This window comes from Equus przewalskii, chromosome 14 (assembly GCF_037783145.1).
Source record: "Equus przewalskii isolate Varuska chromosome 14, EquPr2, whole genome shotgun sequence".
Classification (NCBI taxonomy): Eukaryota; Metazoa; Chordata; class Mammalia; order Perissodactyla; family Equidae; genus Equus; species Equus przewalskii.
The window spans coordinates 8,330,165-8,352,252 of record NC_091844.1 but is presented as its reverse complement, the minus strand read 5'-3'; the positions used below and the strand labels follow the sequence as shown (position 1 = coordinate 8,352,252).

General features: G+C 43.9%; 1 long non-coding RNA gene across 1 annotated transcript; it reads left to right on the top strand.

The window, feature by feature from the left end:
• The first annotated feature begins 65 nt into the window (after positions 1-65).
• LOC139075682 (uncharacterized) lies at positions 66-19,271 on the top strand. The gene is made up of 4 exons (XR_011526326.1): positions 66-327; positions 463-1,329; positions 16,363-16,411; positions 17,957-19,271. It is a non-coding gene; the product is annotated as an uncharacterized lncRNA (long non-coding RNA).
• The last annotated feature ends 2,817 nt before the right edge of the window (positions 19,272-22,088 follow it).

The following is a 22,088-nucleotide window of genomic DNA, read 5'->3' as shown; positions in this document are numbered from 1 at the left end:
GGCCAGGCCCCGCCCCCGGCCCCGCCCCCGCCCGCTCCCGCGGCGCCGCCCGCGTTTCCGAGTCCAGCCGGCCGGCGCACAGTTCCGGAGCCGAGGGAGGAAGTCCAGTCCCTGCCGCCAGGGTCCCGCTCGGCGCCCCGCGGCGCTCCCCGCCCCTCCTCCGCCCCTCCTGGGGGCCGCTCGGACGGCGCAGTCGTCTCCCCGCCCCCCTCCTCCTGAGAGGAGGAGGGGACCGGGAAAGAGGCGTCGCGTTCTCTCTCACAGCTGCGGGTCGCCCCACCTGGGGCACTTGTCTTTGGGGGATGGAATGCTCGCTAGAAAACCTAGGTGTGTTTGGAATAACGTAGCATTTAAAATAACAAGAAACATCTTTACAAATAACAAGAAAATAGCATTCAGTATTAAAATAATTATTTTCCGACTTTTTAGATGCTAAGCACACGTTTTTTATATTCTCACCAGGGATCCAACGGAGCTGCTGAAGAGGCAGCGATGTCGTAGGCCCCTGAGACGAGGATGAGACCATCGCAGTCCTGGGCGCCCCTCGTGGGCACAGATGTCGGTGTTAGGGCCCCCGCGGGTCGCCTCCGCAGGAGTGACCCGTCACGTTTGTTGTGAACGAATGAAAAGCTGGGAAGTATGGAGTAGGTCCTAGTAAAGAAAAGCTATAGGGAATGTGGAGGTAGGGTTTAATGAGTGTTTCCTCAAAGCTCTGGTAGAAATAGACGCCTGGTGGCTGGCGTTGAACAGGCTGGGGGCCTCCAAGGAGCCCTCAGGGAGGCAGTTACATCCAACACCCTAACAAAGGAGAGGAAAAGAAAAACCCCCTCAAAATGTCCCTCGGGTTTGACAAAGGGATCCCGGACAAAATGTGACTGTTAATTACGACAGAACTGAAAAGCAGAAGTAAAGTAAATCCCCCCAGGACGCCTGGGAACTGGGTGAACCCTCTTCCCTGGAAGCCAAGGAACCAACTGTTTGCAGAGGATCAGAAGGGATCAGCTCAGAAGCCCGGACCTGGCCTGGCACATAGAAGCCACCGAAGGGGTCCTGTGCCAAGGACAAACAGGAACGCCCACCCAGTGGGCGGGCCGTCCGTGGTCCAGAACTGGCAGGCCACTGACAAATATCCTCTGAGTAAAACTAAGGAAGGACGTCAGCTATCATCAGGGGGACTTGTGTGCCCCAGAGCCTACAGGGTGCTCAGGGACTGCAAGAAGATCTTCCTTCCAGAAACATTCAGTGGCACCTCCCTTTCTCCGACACTCTGCCGGGCCATGGAATTGCAGAGAAGAATGGGAGGGGAGCCTTGCCCTGAAGAACTCACAGGTAGGAAAATAGGCACAGAACAGTGTAGAGAGAGTCACGGTGGGGACAGAGGGAATGCACACAGCCAACCATCGGTGCCTCGGGGGGGGGGGGGGGGGGGGGGGGGGGGACTGAGAAAGCCTCACGTAACAGCTGTTACTTGACCAGGGCTTGAAAAATGAATGTGTTTGCCACGAGGTCAAGTAGGGGAGGGCATGTCTGGTGGATGGAACTGCTCTTATGACGTCGTGATTTAGGGGACGCCTCTGGAGATAAACTGCTCTGGATCAAATCCCATTCCTGCTGCTCGTTAGCTGTGTGACCTTGACCTTGGGCACGTTATGAATCTCAGTGAGCTTCAGTCTACTCAACTATAAAGTTGGGAAATCATAGTTCCTCCTTTATAGGTACTATCTGCTGTATATTTTGTTTAAGTACTTGGAACACACGTAAGCACTCAATAAATGTCACCTATTATTACTAAATGTACAGATTTCCTGGAGGTGAAACAATTCACATACACTCGCTCATATTTTAAACATTAAGCTCTTATTATCTACCAAATACTAAATATGTCAGAAGCATAGAAAGGGATATATGAAAGCAGTTGAGAGGGGATGGGAAGAGTCCCCTTGTGGGTACTGTGCACTGACCTCTCCCTTCCTGACCTGAGGCTCCTGCCTTTGCCTCCCAGTAGCCAAGTCAAATAGAAACCAAAAGGCAAAGGAGCAGTCTGCAGACGTCTGCCTCCCACACAGAGCAAGGTAGAGAAGATTGGAGAGGGGATCTGGAGGGGCCAGTGAAGAATATCCAGGACAGGTGTTAACAACTTCCTACTGTTGTTCATCTCTGGGTGCTCATCACCCCTTTTTGGAGTTGTGGGTTGAACTGTGTCCCCCAAAATCCATATGTTGAAGTCCTAATCCACAGTACCTCAGAACGGGACCTTATTTGGAAACAGGGTCATTGCAGATATAATCAGTTAAGTTAGCGAGATCATTAGGGTGGGCCCTAATCCAATGAGACTAGTGTCCTTATAAAAGGGAAATTTGGAGAAAGACATGCACACACGGAGAACACCATATGAAAATGGGAGTTATGCCACAAGCCAAGGCACTGCCAGAAGTTAGGAGAAAGGCCTGGAACAGATCCTTCTGCCTGCTGCCCTTAGAAGGAACCAACCCTACCAACACCTTGATCTCCGACTTCTAGCCTCTAGAACTGTGAGACGGTTTCTGCTGTTTAAGCCACATCGGTTGTGGGATTTTGTTATGGCAGTCCTAGCAAACAAATATAGTCGGCTCTCTAATCCTCTCCACATCTGTTCAGTAGCAAGTCCCTTGAACCATTCTGAGTTGGATTCTGTTTCCTCCCAGACCCTGACTGATGCCAGTAGTGCCCCCAGGAAACACAGTTCCTCAATATGGAGTTTGGCTGGGTTGCTCATGTATTTGTGCATGCATAGGGAGCAAAAAGGATGTGGTAACGTGTGGCCTACCGTGGCAGCAGGATTACTCACATTAGTACCGGTGGTGGTGTGAGGGGCAGATGGAGGACAAAGCTTTGGGGACTCTTGCTGCTGTTGCACTTCATTGCTATAGCAACAATGATAATTACAAAGATTGTAGAGTGAGATTACTGTTTCTAACTGCCCTCGAGAGTTTAAAAAAACAAAAAAAAAAAACGATAAGCTTGAAGCATTAAATTCCCATATGAAGGTACAGATGTGAAATTCAAAGACTTCTCTATCTGGTATATTCATGGGACAGACAAGGGTCATCTACAGATCCTCGATGTAATTGTTCAGTTTACAGAATTATTGCAAAGGTTAAGTACTCAACCTCAGCAACTTCTCCTGCTAAGAACAGGATGCTGATTGGGAAGTAGGATCATAGACTTGTGATGGGAATATTGGGCAGACGCAGACAAAGAGATAATTATGTGATGCCGTAGAGGTGTTAGCTCATGCTACAAGAGCAATCATATTGCAATCTCTTTTTTTTGGGGGGGGGGGGAAGATTAGCCCTGAGCTAACTACTGCCAGTCCTCCTCATTTTGCTGAGGAAGACAGGTCCTGAGCTAACATCCGTGCCCATCCTTCTCCACTCTATATGAGGGACGCCTACCACAGCATAGCTTTTGCCTAGTGGTGCCATGTCCGCACCCGGGATCCGAACCGGCGAACCCCAGGCCGCTGAGAAGTGGAATGTGCGCACTTAACCGCTGTGCCACTGAGCTGACCCCTCATACTGCAATCTAAAGTATCAAATCAATATGTTGTATACCTAAAACTTACACATTATATATCAGTTCTATGGCAAATTTTAAAAAAAGTTGGGTACAAAAAAAAAATAAGAGAGAGAAAATAACAGAATTAGAACAGAAATTGATAGAATTATCAAAAAATTATTAAAACAAATATGTAATAGAGAAAACAGGAAAACCCAAAAGTTGGATATTGAAAAATTAATATAGTCTCTTGTAAAACTGATCAATAGAGAGAGGAAGAAAGAGGGGAGATTCAAAATAAAACTTCACAAATGCAAAATAAATCATTGCAGATTCTAGACATACTGAACAAACAATACTAATGTATTATTGATTTTTTTTTTTAAAAAAAAAGCTGAGCTCCCACATCCCAAGCCTTCCTTGCCCACAGAAGCAGCCGTCCTCCCCGGTGTGAGGAAGTTAGCCTCACCCACATGAAGACCTTTCAAGACTCCACCTGGGGCCTCTGCCTCCACGCGGATACCTAGTCTGCTCAGAACCTGCTCACACTGCACCTCGTCGAATCCAGGCCCATAATAAGAGTAAACTCCCAGCAGAGCCCAGAAAGGGAACTGCAGGGTCTGCTGGGGAGGAGGTGGAGATAGATTATACCCCAAGGGAGTTGGAAAATGTTGCTAATATGTGTTGAGAGGATGCTGAGGATCACATGTGGGAATGGAATCTAGAGTATTAAACCAAGGAGAAGGAAATATAAGTTTGGATTCAGCAAAATTTATGAATATGTATACACTCACCCAGGACTCATGATGTAATGCGTGATATTCAGCACCTGTGAGTGGCTCTAAAGTTTGATTCCTCGGTTTATTGAAGCCTGGATTTAACAATGGCCTATAGTCAATGAGATTGAGATGCCAGAACTTCCCAGGCATATTGTAGATAAGAAAAGTGTCTGAAGGCTTAGGAGATGGGAATGTTTGAGTGGATATATTATATGCAACCTTTTCAACCACCACCCCACAACCACACCATGCCCCTGGCCAACAGGGCCCAGAGAACGTCGTCATCAAGACATTAAGAAATGTAGGGAATTTCTTCTTCCAGTAATGGCAGCTAAAGACCAACCCTGTTGCTGAAAACAACCATAAAAGCTGAACAAAGTTTAAAAAAGATCTGTTTCAAGTCATGACAGAACTACTATGGTAGCAAGCATTTGAGGGACCAAATCTGGGGAGGTGAACCCAATAGATAGGCGTGGTTTTCCTTTTAAAGTATTTGCTGATTCCCAAGTGGCATCTGGGATACTAAGAAGCCAAGCAGAGCTTCTAGAAGTTTACAGGCCCAAAGAGACAAAAATTGAAGTTAGGCTCCCCAAAGTGTTACATTCTTAGAGTAGAGAGGAACCAGAAGAAGACAAGCTTCACAAAGACTAAAGCTGCCCAGCCCACAAGCATCTCAGTGCCTGATTGACATATGATCTCTCCCATCCTAATTACCCGCCAGAAGCAAAAGTAAGTCCTAATCCTCCCAACAGATGATAATGCCATCCAGTGCCTCAATTTTTTTTTTCCTGTGATCTTTCATACACAGTATTCAGCATCAATACTTTACCAGGCATAATAAGAAACAAGACCATATGAATAAAAATCAAGAGAAAAAGAACAAAATCTCTTAGTGACAAATTCATGAAATAGCTATATTTTGGTGTTACAAGATGCAGAGTAGAACATATGTAGATAATAAATTCAAGAATTGAGATGAAAATATAGAGAATTTCAGCAAAGAACTAGAAAAAATATATATATTTTTTAAAGGATCAAATGGAAATCCTAGAATAGAAGAAATACAATACCTGAAATTAAGAACTCTGTAGAGGGGCCAGCCTGGTGCCACAGCAGTTAAGTGTGCATGTTCCACTTTGGTGGCCCAGGGTTCACTGGTTCTGATCCTGGGTGCGGACATGGCACTGGTTGGCAAGCCATCCTGTTGTAGGCATCCCACATATAAAGTAGAAGAAGATGGGCATGGATGTTAGCTCAGGGCCAGTCTTCTTCAGCAGAATGAGGAGGATTGGCAGCAGATGTTAGCTCAGGGCTAACCCTCCAAAAAAAAAAAAGGACTCTGCAGATGGGTATAACAGTAGATTACACAAAGTTAGAGCATTAGTGAACTGGAAGATTAATCAAAAGAAAATAGACAGATATTTCTCCCAGGAAGATAAGCAAATGGACAACAAGCACATGAAGGGATGCTCAACATCATTAGCCATCAAGGAAATGCACATCAAAGCTACAACGAGATACCGCATTGACTCACCAGGATGGCTATAATTAGAAGAAAACACAGACAGTAACAAGTGTTGGTGAAATTGGAACTGTCATATGTTGCCAGTGAGAATGTAAATGGTGTAACCACTTTAGAAGACAGTTTGAAAGTTCTTCAGAAAGTTAAACATAGGGCCTGGCCCCGTGGCCAAGTGCTTAAGTTCACACGCTCTGCTTTGGAGGCCCAGGGTTTCACTGGTTCAGATCCTCGGCGTGGACATGGCACCACTCATCAAGCCATACTGAGGCAGAATCCCATATGCCACAACTAGAAGGACGCACAACTAAAAATATACAGCTATGCACCAGGGGCCTTTTGGAGAAAAAGGAAAACTAAAATCTTTAGGGGAAAAAAAAAAAAGGTTAAACATAAAGTTACTATATGACCCAACAATTCTACTCCTAGGTGTATATCCAAGAGAATTGAAAACCTATGTTCACATAAAAACTTGTACATGAATGTTCCTAGCATATTATTCATAATTGTTAAAAAGTGGAAACAACCCAAATGTCTGTCAGCTGAGGAATGGGTAAACAAAATGTATTCTATTCATACAATGGAATATTACTCAGCCACAAAAAGGAATGAAGTACTGGTGCATGCTACAATACAACACGGATGACTCTTGAAAACCACTATGCTAAATGAAAGAAGCCAGACACAGAGCCACACATTATGATTCCATTTATGTGAAATGTGCAGAATAGGCAAATCCATAGAGATGGAAAGTAGACTAGTGGTTGCCATGTGCTAGGAGGAGGGGTGAATGGGAGAACTGAGGAGTAACTGCTTAATGGGCACAGGATTTCCTTTGGAGTGAGGAAAATGTTTTGGAAAAACGTGGTGATGCTTGCACAACATTGTGAGTGCACTGAAGACCACTGAACTGTACACTTTACAAGGTCACTTGTAGAAAACGGATAGTATGTAAAGGATTCCTGTCCAAAGCAATGCAAATAAACTTTGGTCCATAGAGATACCCCCTAGAGGATGTTAATCAGTTTTGCATCTACCAGCAAATTCACTTCAGCATTCCTAAGTAATATCTCTATCTGTACCTATTTACCTGTTCTTCAAATTCTCCTTTGAACTAGTCTTGACGTTTTACTGGTTCCCTCATTAATTAATGAGTCGAACAAAATTGTTGGTCCATGTTCATTCTATGTTTGCAATGAAAGTCCTGCTTTTAACTTTTTGAAAATTATGCTTTAGGAGTAAGAAGAACGGGTACATGATTGGCAGGATGCTGAGATTATTTCCTTATAGAGGAAAGATGGAAATGGAGAGAGAAGTTAAGAGAAAAGGACCTTCAAAGATACGTGTGCTCCCCTACTAAATATACTCCTTGGTCCTGAGAAAAGATGCTAGTCCCTTACCCTAAGACCCTTGGCAAAGCACATCTAGAGAAGCAGGCCTGGTCTCCAGGACATGTCTCTGCTCCAAGAGCACCCAAACCCTGGTGGCCATCTTGTCCTCACTCTGACTGGCAGTCCAAGAAAGAACATAGGAACACAGCACACAAGCATGCCCTACTGTGGATGATGAACGTTCAGAGGTGAAAGCACGCTACTCATTCCAAACTTCATTAACACCATTTGCTTGTGGTTAGGGTTAGGGACTAAGCTGTCAGTTGACTGACCAAACTGGCCGTGGGTTTGGTAAGAAGACCCAAAAGTCTCTTCTCCAGGAGAGCAGGGAAACTGCACATACGAGTCTGTCCTTGGGATCATTGCTTCCACTCAGCAGTGGCCCTGGGCCAGGACCCCCTCCCCTCCACCCACAGCCCTGAGTCCTGGGTCCCTGCTGCAGCGGCCCAGCCTGCCCACGTCAGCCCCTCCTGACTTCATCTTATGCCCCTTACTCTTCACACATACAAAGGAAGAAAAATGGAAAGGAGAGAGAAATGGGGAAGAAAAACTGAATATTCTGAGACTTTGATCTGAAGCTAGAAAAAAATCCTAAGACAAGATTGTTCATTTCTGTTCACAATTAATGCCTTTAATTCCTAATAGAATTGTCGTTTGTGTTATCTATAAGCTTCCATTAGCTCCCAATTAGTTACTAAGTGTAACAGTTTTCAGTTTTTCATTGATTTAATTGTTTTAGTCCTTAAAGCAATATATGTTTTTGAAATTGCGTATTTCCTTTTGAGCACTATTTTCAAGTTCTCCTAGTTGGCATGACTTTTGGCTCACATTTCCAGCTTTAGGACTTGTCCAAATCATGACTTTTTGTCTCCTCTCATAGTACAAATGCATTGAAGGGTGGACTTATGACTTAGGGTATAGATTCTAGTCCTGTACCTGACAGTCCATTTGAACTTACTGTGCAGTGAAAGTCCCCTCGGTGCATATTCACACATTCCTGTTACAGTACCTTCCATCCAGTGGGTTCAAAGCCCTACTCAAAATCAGTCACAGAGCAAGTTCTAAGAGATTAGTTAAGTCAAAGAACATTTGTTGAGTATGTTCAACAGGCTGGCACTGTGCAAAATTCCTGGGATGCAAAGAAGAGTAAATCCTAGTTCTGCCTTCATATCTTACCAAGGGCACGTTCCCCCAGGGGAGAAAGGACACTGAAAGAGCACTGCTCTGCACTAAGGACTGTGCTGGCTGTATTTCCCAAAGGTATCTCACTTACTTCTCACCATAAATTTAAAAGGAAAGTAAAATTAGTCCCATTTTACAGATGAGAAAACTCAAACCCACAGAAACATTTAGTAACTTGCCAATATCACACATTAGACAATTGGCAGAACCAGGATTTGTTCCTAAGCTTTTTCTGAATCCCAAACCAATGCTTTTTCCATTAATGCACACTTTAAGTTGATTTCAGTCTTATTCATAGAAACAGAGTGACGTCGCTTTTTTTCTTATCATTACTTTCAGTGAAGATTAGAGCCATCACCCAAATTACATGGACTTCAAAGAAAGCAGACCTGGATGCAAAATTCCACTTCTCTTACTTCCCAGTCACACGACCACAGGCAAGTCCTTTAACCCCCTATGATCTCAATTTCTTCACCTGGATATATGTGTCTCACTGAGATATAAGGCCCTGGGCACGCCTGTGACATCTCCCTTCTCTGCTTGCAATTCTTAAATTGCTTTCAGATCGTGAAGGCTGGAGGACCTGCCCCAGCCTTCTCCCAAGCACAGGCGAGCACACAAGAGCAGAGGCCCCTGGACTAATTTCTCACTTCTAAACCCAGGGGAGGAGAATAGTAAGTCACAAATGATGACCTATCCACATTGATCCACTACTGAAAACAGACTTTAGTCACTTTGGTTCTATGTAACTAGTAGATTCTTTTTGGTAACTATCAGTAGCCACCACTGGTTTGACATAACTGAGGGCTGTAGGATTCCTTCCCCACCCCACCCCCCCGTACACTTAACAAAGGTTAAAATGGAAGCAAGTCACAGACCAAATTTTGCTGCACATTCAAGCGTATATTAAACATTTATTAGAAAGATAGCCCAATATATTCCTACACCCTGTCCTACAAGCTCTTGAAGTCTCAGGTCTCTGACCACACCTGGCATTAAATGTTAACTCCAGACAAAAATACGACCATATCCCAGAAGTAATTTCATGCTGGCGTCAGCCAAGCAGGATCCTCTGAGTCAGAAGTTGGACATAGGACCATTTAGTTCAAGCCTTAGATACCATTTCAGGGGGTGAGAGGTGAAGGGCTTACTAAATTTTGGCCAACCCACATTCTCAAACAAAACATTTCACAAGTAAAATCACTTTTCTAACATTCGTTAAGTAATGAACAAACTCTCTGCTGTTGACTGGAGAGAAAGACAGCTGAAATGTGGGCATTTGATTATACATGCCCCAACCAACCCTAAAGTATGTATTCATGATTAGGATTAGGGTGTCTGACCATGTCTCGAGGGTGTAGACTAAAACCAACTAGTCCACACATATGTGTCCCTTCATAACCCATGCTAAAGTATTTTAAAGCAAATTACCACCACCCGCCATCTGCCTTCCAGGGGTCACAGGACTCTACAGATCTGTGGCTTAGTTAGAACATGGTCATTAAAAGCACCCTCTTCAGGGACTGGTGCAGCAGAAGGGTCCCTGGAATCCCCTTTTGTAAGGAGAGTACACGGATCCTTCTGTAATCTAGGGCCGTTCATCTAAGCTCTGCTTGCATTTTTTCCTACGTCCGTACTTATGTAAAGAATGTTAACATGTTTGGAAAGAGTCCAACAAAATGCAGCCAGCGTCCAGCTCCTTAGAAATCCCTCTCCCGGGGGCTATGCAGCCTCAAACGGATCAGTCTCTTCTCGTCAAGAAACAAGGCAGAAGAATGAGGCCAAAAGAGACTGGAGAACTAGGGAGGGAAAAGTAAATCTTGTGTTTTCTTCTTAGCTCTTTTTGCATCTCATAAAAAGTTGTAATCTGAGAAATCGTGTCAAAGACAATGCTTGTGAGTCTGTACATGTGCCAAGGAAAATTACACAGTTAGGAAATGAGCTGCATCGTGTTCCAGATTCTTTCCCTATTTTACAACCAGTTTGTTTCGGTTCTTTATGACAGAGAACCCCTACTAATAACTCCCACAAAATAGATGATCCTTTAAAAATGCACCATAATAGTATGAAATCAAAAAGGACAAAACCTTGAAACACTCTCTAATTAGCTCTGAAAGATGGCTGAGCCACAGCTGATATAGTACCTGCATTCTATTTCAATAATAAGCTTCTTAAGGATTTTGATAAATTAAAAGGACCTTCATAAACTAGAACCTATTACACTATTTACAACTATTATACAAGTTACACTACTCTTTCTGAGAGCCCAAGATTTGACCTAAAAATGTTTTCTTTGCATGTTCAGCCACTGCTGGACCAATGAGAGTGGAGAACCTCCTCTTCTGGTGTGATTTCTGATTGTTACTCACTAGAACGTATTGTGAACCTCCCTCTTTCACTTCTTCATATCTTTTTTTTTTAAATATCCATAACCACCACAGTCTTCTTTTTTTTTTTTAAAGATTTTATTTTTTTCCTTTTTCTCCCCAAAGTCCCCTGGTACATAGTTGTATATTCTTCATTGTGGGTCCTTCTAGTTGTGGCATGTGGGACGCCACCTCAGCGTGGTTTGATGAGCAGTGCCATGTCCGCGCCCAGGATTTGAACCAATGAAACACTGGGCCACCTGCAGCGGAGCGCGCAAACTTAACCACTCGGCCACGGGGCCAGCTCTTGTTCATATCTTTTGATCTTAACGAGGGCCCGTTTCCAATGAAAAATAAAATTTAAGGACCCAGAGTGAAGCTTATAACCCAATGAACAAAAAAGACCTATGCTGAGGCACATCCTCCTCCTATCTAGAGCACCCAGGACAAACAGAAGAGCCTAGAACTCTCCAAGAGAAGAAACGGATCACAAACAGAAGGTCGGGAATCAGACCAATATTACGTTTCTCAACAATACCACTGGAAGGGAGGAGACAGTGGACAAAACCTTCAAAAATCTGAGGGAGTATGATTTTAGACCAGGAATTCTATACCCAGCCAAACTATTAATCAAATATGATATTTTAATCAAGTAAAGACATTTTCAGATATTTCAAAACCTTTACTTGCCAAATATACTTTCTCGGGAAATACTGAAGCATGTGAAAAGAGGGAGGGGGAGGAAATGGGAGCCAGGGAGTAGAGGACTCAACATAGGAGAGCCCAAGGGAGCCCTGAGGGTCCGGGCGGTCCCAGCACGACCGTCCTATGTGGCGCAGGCATTGGGGGCCGTGGGAGAGCTGTGAACTGGAGAGATTGTTGACAGAGAGGAACTGGATTGAGAGGAACTTGGCAGGTCTGGTGGAGAGTTTGAGAAAGAATTTGTGTTGAATACAGAAAAACTTAAGCAAATTTTTAAAATGAGGAAATGTTTAACATAAGGGGGATTAACTTTGACCAGGAAAGAAATGTAATCATATACAAATATGGCTTCACTGTGAACAGTGTTGATCTAATCAAAATAACATGATCACTGAATGTTGGTATTAACTGAATACTGTATTATGACTGTGGTGGGAGAATGGAGGGCCAGTGTATGGCTTGGAGGAAAGGGAAGGATGTAAAATCCAAATTCTCATCTTTCATAATAGGAAGTTAATTGATAACATCTTACATTGAGTTAGGAGTATACACATATTGTTCAGAAATAAGGGAAGTAAATAGCAGAAGAAAAAACTGAGTTGAAAGAGGTTGTCTGTAGGGAGCAGGCATGAGGGCTGGGGAGGGGTGGAGCAAAGGGCTGTTGTTGTTTTAGCTATAAAGAATGATATGTCTTGTGAAATTATGTACTTTGGTAAGTATACATTTTTTAAAAAACTTTAAAGAGTGAGCAGGAATTAGGGAAATGAATAGACCGAGTTTTAAAAAATCACATTTAGAGATGGGAATGATTAATTTAATTCCAGATGGCTGAGGCCTATAATTTCCTCACTTTACCCACAAGAAGACACATAGCCAACCTTAAAGGATCTATTTCAGTTGCTGGGGACATGGGAAAATGGACTAACCAAAATCCACAGATTCCTTCCCATCACCCAATAACTACAAGGAAGGTTTGCCCCTGGGAGCGCCGATTCCCATTTGTCGGTTCTGAATGCTTGTAAACCCCCTTCCAAAGGGACTGGGCCTTGTTTTAGATGCTTGGAAATCAGCGAAAGAGATTACCAGGTGTTCCTGCACTTCAGCGTACTAGGCTTGGCATAATTGTCAGGGCTGTTTTACAAGTCTATAGGGACACAGGTTAACTTGTAGCTTTTTGTCTATTGGAAACACGCATTAACTTCTGTCCCATGGGACAGATAACCCCAAAGGTTATAATTTATAGCCCTGCTGGATATGTTCCAGTTCTGTATCTAAACCAGCAATGTATGTATGAAATTGCCAATATATACCTAGTTACACAAATGCTTGTAGCGTTTTATTAGTCACAGCATCTTAATTGTTCCCTCATTAGTTAAGGAGTTGGCTAAATCTTTGACATTTTCATCTTCTATTTGCAAGAGAGTCATGATCTTACCATTTTGAAAATTATACTTTAACGAAGAGTAAGTAAAATCTATATAAACATTTTTTAAAAACTCCTATTCTTGGAACTAGCCTTACAAACCCACACTTACAGAAATAAACACTTTTTTTTTTAAACAAAGCAACTAGGTAGAAGGAATTGAGTGGGTTTTATCTTCTTTCTTGTTCTGGTTGGAGGTGCCTGTTAGACTTAATCAGTCAACCAAAAAAAAAAAGTTTGCAAAGAGAGCCTTCTAGACTCATAGAATGGTCCAGTCTTCACAGCCATTACAAAATAAATGGAAATAAAATAAAATCTTTTTAAAAATAAAGGTTGGAGGCAGTGACTTCTCTTAGAGTGTAAAGGAAGACAAGATGATGCTCCAGGTTGGTGGGAAAGGCTTCTTCCCCAAGCAGGTGCCAGCTGGACCTGGGACTTGAAAGATGGGACAGGGAAAGAGGAGGGCACAGTGTGAGCAAAAGCACAGAGGCCTGGCTGAGGAAAGCCTGTCGGAGGATGGAGAGCTTGAGAGCACAACAAGGAGACTACACTCTCTCTATCCCATTCATTTGATAATTAACAATATATTAACTCATTTCATTCATTCAGTATCTTTTGGTATATTTTAGTCCATTTGGGCTGCTATAACAAAAATATCATAGACTGGGTGGCTTTTAAACAAAAGAAATTTATTTCTCATCGTTCTGGAGGCTGGGAAGTCCAAGATTAAGCTGCTGGCATATTTGATGTCTCGTGAGGACTCACGTCTTGGCCCGTGGACAGCAATCTTTTCACTGTGTTCCCACATGGCAGAAGGGGCGAAGGAGTTTTCTGGGGTCTCTTCTGTAAGGGCACCAATCCCCTTCATGAGGGTTCCACCTTCATGAACTAGTTACCTCCCAAAGGCCCCACCTCCTGTTACCATCGCTTTAGGGATTAGGTTTCAACAGATAAATTTTAGAGAGACAAAAACATTCAGTCTATAGCATTGTGCTTTTAAATTAGATTGTAAACATTTTTGTATTACTGTAAGTATTCTTATAAGAAAAAAAGATACCACAGACTGGTGCCTCAAACAGCAGGAATTTTTTTCTCACAGTTCTGGAGCTAGAAGTCCAAGATCAAGGTGCTGAGAGGTTGGTTTCTGGTGAGGTCTCTCTCCTTGACTTGCAGGTGGCTGCCTTCGCGCTGTGTCCTCACATGGACTTTTCTCCGTGTGCCTGGTGTCTCTTCCTCCTCTTATAAGGACACCAATCATATTGGGTTAGGGCACAGCCTAATCCTAATCATTTAACCTAATTACCTCCTCAAAAGTCCTATCTTCAAATACCGTCACATTCTGAGGTGTGCAAGGCGGTAAGACGTCAACATATACATTTTCGGGGTCACAATTCTGTCCATAACACATGATAAAAACTCAAACAGTACAAAATGATACACTTCGCAAAATACGTCTCCCAACCACACTGCCTCCAGTCCCATATCCTCGAATGCACGTTATCATTCACATTCTACATGCCTCTGAATGTAAGTTCTTTGAAAGCTGAGACCATGTGGCGTGACCTTTACAAAAGGGAGGGGTGGGCCACATGCTCAGGCCTGCAGAGGGAGGTGAGCACCAGACATGCCAGGCCAGCACTGCCTCTGGCCTCTGCCCTCTGCCCTCTCAGAATGCATGGGGCAGGGAGAAGAGGAGCACCTGGTGTCTGCTGACAATACACCTCTGGCTGCAGTTCTAGACAGAGAAAAAAACGGGGAGGAACCGTCATCCTACAGAACTCACACAGGGAAGCGGGAGAAAGACAGGGAAGCAACAAACAAACCACACCAAATTAAGTGGCCAAAGTGTGTAAACCTAGTGGACAAAAGAACATGTCGGTTACTGTGTTTACATTTTGAAAACTTCTTTAATTTGTAGATCTGCATAAAGTTGTTTTAATAAACAGCTTTATGAGATATAATTCACACGTCATAAAATTCACCTGTTTAAAGTATACAATCCAGTGGATTTTTGTATATTCACAAGGTTGTACAGTATTACTGCTATCTAATTTTAGAACATTTTCATCAAATATTCTAAAAGAGGGCCTGTGTCCATTAGAGTGAGTCCCATTCCGCGTTCCTCCCAGTCCCTGGCAACTGCCAATCTGCTTTCTATAGATTGGCCTATTCTGGACAATCCATATACATGGATTCACACAATATGTTGCCTTTCGGGTCTGGCTTCTTTCAATCAGCATAATGTTTTCAAGACTCACGCATGTTGCAGTGTATCAGTGCTTCATTCCTTTTTAGGGCCAAATGTTGTTGCATTATTTGGATATATACCATATTTTGTTTATCCGTTCATGAGTCAATGGACATTTGGGTTGTTTCCACTTTCTAGCTATTATGAATATTCATGTACAAATTTTTTTGTGGACATATGTTTTCAGTTCTCCTGGGCATATACTTAGGAGTGGAATTGCTGGGTCAAGTGGAAACTCTGTTTAACTTTTTGAGGAACTGTCAAACTGTTTTCCACAGCCACTCCGTTATCTCACATCTCTACCAGCAAAGTATAAGGGTTCCAATTTCTCCACATCTTACTAACAGTTGTTATAGTCTTTTTGATTATAGCCATCCTAGTTGATGTCAAGTGGTATTTCATTATGGTTTTGATTTACATTTTCCTGATGGCTACTGATGTTGAGTATCTTTTCAAGTGCTTATTGGTCATTTGGATAGCTTCTTTAGAAAACTATTCAGATCCATTGCTCGTCTTTATTTCTTTATTTTTTATTTATTTTTATTTTTTTGAGGAAGATTAGCCCTGAGCTAACTGCTGCCAATCCTCCTCTTTTTGCTGAGGAAGACTGGCCCTGAGCTAACATCCATGCCCATCTTCCTCTACTTTATATGTGGGACACCTACCACAGCATGGTGTGCCAGCGGTGCCATGTCTGCACCTGGGATCTGAACTGGTGAACCCCGGGCTGCCAAAGCGGAACATGCGAACTTAACAACGGCACCACTGGGCCGGCCCCCATTGCTCATCTTTAAATTGGGCTGTCTTGGGCTAGCCCAGTTGCATAGTGGTTAAGTTTGTATGCTGTGCTTTGGCGGCCCAGGGTTTGCAGGTTCAGATCCCCAGCATGGACCTTTGCACTGCTCATCGGCCACATTATGACAATGTCCTACATACAAAATAGAGGAAGATTGGCATATATGTTAGCTCAGCAACAATCTTCCTCAAGCAAAAAGAGGAAGATTGGCAATAGATGTTATCTCAGGGCCAATCTTCCTCACCAAAATAAATAAATAAATAAAAAGTAAAAATAAATTGGGCTGTCTTTTTATTTTTGAGCTGTAATAGTTCTGTGTATTATATTCTAGATACATGTCTGTCTTAGTCTGCTCGGGTTGCCATAACAAAATACCACAGAATGGGCAGCTTAAACAACACAAATTTATTTTCTCACAGATCTGGAGGCTGGAAGTCCAAGATCAAGGTGCCAGCGGGATGGTTTCTGGTGAGACTTCTCTCCTTGGCTTGTAGACAGTGTCCTCATGGCTTTTCCTCTGTGCGCCTGCATCGCTGTTGTTTCTTCCTCTTATAAGGACATCAGTCACATTGGATTAGGGCCCACCCTTATGATCTCATTTAACCTTAATTACCTCTTTAATAAAGGCTCTAGCTCAAACACAGTCACATTGGGGGTTAGGGCTTCAAAATATGAGTTTTGGGGGTACATAAGTCAGTCCATAACAAAGTCCTTTATCAGATGTATGATTTGCAAAAATTGTCTCCCATTGTGAGTATCTTTTTACGTTTTTTTAAAGATTTTATTTTTCCTTTTTCTCCCAAAGCTCCCCAGTACATAGTTGTGTATTTTTAGTTGTGGGTCCTTCTAGTTGTGGCATGTGGGACGCCACCTCAGCATGGCTTGATGAGCAGTGCCAAGTTGACACCCACGATTCGAACTGGCGAAACCCTGGGCCACCAAAGCAGAGCGAGGGAACTTCACCACTTGGCCATGGAGCCTGCCCCATCTTTTTACTGTTTTTAAAGTCTTTTGAAGCTGAACAAAAACAAAAGTTTTTAATCTTTATGATGTCCAGTTTATCTATTTTTTCTTTTTGTTCCTTATACTTTTGGAGTCATGTGTAAGAAACCATTGCCTAAATCCAAGATCATGAAGATTTATACCCATCTGTGCTTCTAAGAGTTCTATAGTTTTAACTCAGAGTTATGTCTTTGATCCATTTTGAGTTAATTTTTGTATATGGTATGAGGTAGGGGGTCCAACTTAATTTTCTTGTATGTAGATATCCAATTGCCCCAGAACAAATTTGTTGAAAAGACTATTGTTTCGCCATTAAATTGTCTTGGCACCCTTGTTGAAAATCAATTGATCCTAAAGGTAAGAGTTTGTCCTTGAACTTTCAGTTCTCTTCCATTCATTTCTATGTTATGCTTATACCGTACTACACTATCTTAATGGTTGCAGCTTTGTAGTCAGCTTTGAAATTGGAAAGTGTGAATCCTCCAACTTTGTTCTTCTTTTTCAAGATTGTTTTTGCTACTCTGTGTCTCTTGCATTTCCACCGGAATTTGAGATCAGCTTGTCAATTTCTGCAAAAAAGCTAGCTGGGATTTTGACGGGACTTTCGTTGAATAAGTAGATCGCCTCGGGTACCGTTGATATCTTAACACTAAGTCTTCCTATCCATGAACATGTGATGTCTTTCCACTTATTTAGGTCTTTGATTTCTTTCAACAATATTTGTAGTTTTCAGCATACAGATCTTGCACTTCTCTTGTTAAATTTATTTCCAGGTATTTCATTGTTTTATGTACTAACCTAAATGGAATTTGCATAAACATTTTTTAATGGGATTATATTGCTAAGTGTTTATGGGAAATAGAGTTACAGTTTTAAAAGAAAAAAAAGTGGTTCCCTTATAGTCATAATCATTAAAAGTTCCCTGCAAAATCTCCCCTTTAGCTTTTCCTCACTTTGCTCTCATTTTCTTTTCTTTTCTGCCCACTCTTTGCCTGAATACGCTCACTTAAGACGTGTATGAACAAGCTCAAACCAGCCTCTCCAGAGTGAACAAAAGGAAAGGAAAGGGGAACAAAGAAGTGAGAAGAACAACTGTTTCTGTTTGCTTAACAGCCGGTAAGGGAGGCCTTTGTTCCCTAGCGTTGTGCACATGAACTGCACCGTCTATGACATCATATTCCAAGCTTCTTCCTTGAAAAAAAGTCATGGAATAAAATTGCCTAAACAGAAACTTTTGAGAAACATGCTTGCAGAAGTCAAGGACTTTCTGGGATTTGCATTAATGCTGTATTGTCCTGCTGATTTTTTCTTTTCTTTTCTTTTCTTTTTTGAGGAAGATTAGCCCTGAGCCAACATCCGTGCCCATCTTCCTCCACCTTATATGTGGGACACCTACCACAGCATGACTTGTCAAGTGATGCCATGTCTGTACCCGGGATCCGAACTGGCAAACCCCGGGCCACTGAAGCAGAACGTGCGCACTTAACCGCTGCGCCACAAGGCCAGCCCCCTGGTGACTTTTAATTACGGCCAAGGCTGACCTTGAGCAGAGGAGAGAAGGCTGCCATCCGTGCAGCCTGTTTTCGTGGACTTAAAGAACTTCCTGCTTGGTCATTTATATCCTTTCCCTGATACAGCTTGCTACATACAGACCCCAACTTCTGGAATTAGAGGTTGATTCCTTTGGCTCGAGCCCAGAGTTAAATTGCAGCTACCTCTGGGGTGGGTTGTTTAGTAAACCTTAGAAGTGCTTTACACCTGCGTGTATATACTCCTCAGATCAAGTCTCTAGAGCATTGTCTGATAGAGAAAGGGGCAGGAGGAATCTGACCGTGAGCAGGGCACAGGGTTTGCCAGGACAGAGCAAACTTACTCATTTTATCCAAAACACCTGGTCTGATCCTGACCGTAACCCACTTGTCAGATCACGCTCGAGGTATAGAGGACAATGCAAGCACTTGATTTAAATCATTAGATCCAGCTTCCTCCTCCTCACATTTCGCTGTTGACGAGCAACACTTCTAGCCAGAACTAAATGTCTACAGTCTTGTCTTTCTTGGCCACCCGTGTATTAAGTACGAAGAAACCACAAAATGGCCTAACGAGAAAGAAGAGGACGAAGTTAGACAGTCGGCAACCTCGGTCTCCTGATACGTGAGGGCTGACTGCTTTAAAAGAGTCAAGACTGGATTTCTTGCAGTTTTATGTTGCAATCCAGGTGTGTGGTGCTATAAATCAAACCACTTCTTACCCGTATGCTAAACCAAAATGTCACAAGCCTCCTAAATAATGTGCAATGTGGAAATAACATCTAGATGTAACTCCATGCTTGTCCAAGGTGTCGTTCTTCTGCTATGTTCACCAAAATTCCAACACCAAAATTTATCTCCAACCACTAATATAACTTCAGGAAAAGGCCAGGCAAACTTGTAGCTAAAAGAAAAGCAGAAAGCCCCCAAAAGTGCTCTAGGCTTGAATCTTTTTTTCTTTTAAGATTTTATTTTTTTCCTTTTTCTCCCCAAAGCCCCCTAGCACATAGCTGTATATTCTTCGTTGTGGGTCCTTCTAGTTGTGGCATGTGGGACACTGCCTCAGCGTGGTTTGATGAGCAGTGCCATGTCTACACCCAGGATTCGAACCAACGAAACACTGGGCCGCCTGCAGCAGAGTGTGAGAACTTAACTACTCGGCCACGGGGCCAGGCCCTGGGCTTGAATCTTTAACATTGTTTCCTGTGTTACCTTAGCTGAGATGTGTATGAGGGTTTTGTCCATCAGAGTCGTCTAAGGCTGTGTCCTGTCCAGGATATCCTGAGAACTCTCTCTTAGCTAACAGATTTGTGGTTTTCATCACCATGAGGCTGGGCTTTATCTTCTTTGACAATCACAAAAATAGCATTTTAGTGCCGCTAATGGGAAAGCTATTTCTTGTGTGTACTTTCTTTAACTGGACATATAGCACAATTATCCTAATACCTTCACAGAAGTACTTGACTTTCAAAACAGAGCCACAGGAAGCTCACACTTGATCCAAAGAAATAAACTTCGAATGCGGTCCCAGTCCTTCTGACTCCATGCTCTCACATCCCTGGGAGATGCGGGAGGGGCAGTCCTCAGAGTGAAAGGCTGGCCCTCCTGGGAAGGTTGGAGAATTCTGAGGGGTCGTGGACACACAGGAGTGAGCTGAACTCTGGGACCTAGTTTTCCCTTCAGATGTCCCCGTTTTGATTAAAGCCATCATTATCTACCAAGGCAGAGACCGCGGGCTGTCCACCAAATCCAGTCCTCCCTTCTTCCTGGACTCAAGGCTATTTCCCAGCCTCCTTTGTACCCTGGAGTGGCCATGAGCCCAAGTGCTCACCAGTGGAAGTGAGAAGAAGTGATGGGGGCCATTTCCAGGCCTGGACTGTAAAGGTTCCATGCCTTTTCCCCCTTCCTTCTAGTTGGATGGTACCAACCTGGACCTCTTTGGAAGCCATGTACGGGAAATGGCAGGGCGACCATCCCCCTGGGTGACTGTGTGGAGCAGAGCCCCGTCTGACCCCTATGTCGGACTGTTAGTGAGAGAGAACTATCTTTCTGCCTTGAGCCGTTGCATGGGCCTCTTGTCACGGCAGTTTAGCCTTTTACTGGATCAATGACATCCTACTCATCATTAACTTTAGTGTTCACCCTCCTTAGTATTTCCCACCTCCTCCTCTCTCTACCTCTGTTGCCACTGCCCCTGACGTCTCTTATCTGGATGGTCACAACAGCCTCCTGACTGGGAGGTAGATGCTGTGTTCACGCCACTCGGAGACGCGGAGCCCTGCACACGCGGCCCCGGCTTTGCTGAGCTCATCGCCCTCACACTGCTGTTTCCTCCGCCAGAAAGGTCCACTTCTCTCCCCAACCCTTCATCTCCTTTACCTCTGGCAAACTCCTGCTTGTCCTCAGCTTTATGGGACGCTTCCTCTGATAGCCTAGAACTCTCACATGTGGTCGTCACTGTCTTGTCAGCTCCTGGAAGCAGGTCTGTGTTCTAGTCACTTCTCTCCCCACTGCCTCACCTGGTGGTGCCCTCTGCAGGTGTTTAATGAATGAATCAGTGAATGAGTGACAGTTTCTGAGCACGCTAACAGTCCCATTTGATGCTACCATCTGAAGTCAGGGCTCTCTCCTCCAAAGGCTGTCCCTCTGGCTTTGGCCACTGCCCCTCTGTTTTCACTGCAATGCCAGAAGTTTCTTCTGTTACTTTAAGTGCACAAATGATAAAATTAGGAGAGCTTTACGTGCAGAGCTGTTAACCACTTAAGTTCCCCCATGCAGGGTCATCCTCACTTCCCCTGGTCTGGTCTTAGTTCCCTCGGCTCCTCATACACTCAGAGGCTAGGATGGGAGGAAAAGGCAGTCTGACTGCACAGAAGGTCTGAAACGTGGTGCATTTTCCAGTCAGGGGCAGTTTCCTGTCGGAGGGTGCTTGTCTCCCTCTACAGGAAGCCATCAACCTTCAGGTTCCCCCTCCCACATCCAGTCCCTCGGCTGAGCAGGGCAGGGATATGTGGAAGAGGTGGTTCCTCGTCTCTGACCCCAGCTTCTGCAGAGAGTTAGCAGCAGTGCGAGCTAAGGGACCTGCCGAGGAGACCTGGCGGGTGTGTGGTGAGCACAGTGGAAGCGAAGCCCCCTGTTGCCCGCCATGCCCGTGGTGTCCTCGCCACAGCACATGCAGCCCTTTCACTCCTTAAGGGAGCAGGCCCTGATGACAGGCTGCTCGGGGCTTGAGGATGGACAAGGACAACTTATTCTGACCACATCCCACACATTGAGATGAGGAACTCCTGACCCTGCAGTCTCCTCTCTGGGGCGGACGACTAGCTATGGCTCCCCTGGGAGAAGAGGTGCACACCCTCTCACCTGCTCAGGAAAGCAGTGAAGAGAAACCGAGAAGGCAAACGTTTCCTCTGTCTGTGACCTACCCCTTAGACAACGCCCCTCAGTTTCGTCAAGAGCCCTCTCCTTCTTTGAGCCCGTAGGCATTTTTTTTTCTGTTTCAATAATAGCAAGAAGTTTTTATGATGTGAAACTGCTCATAAGCCATTTTCCCAGATCCGGTGATTATGTTGATCACTTGTGGGTTTGTGACAAATAACCAGAAAGAAGTCCTT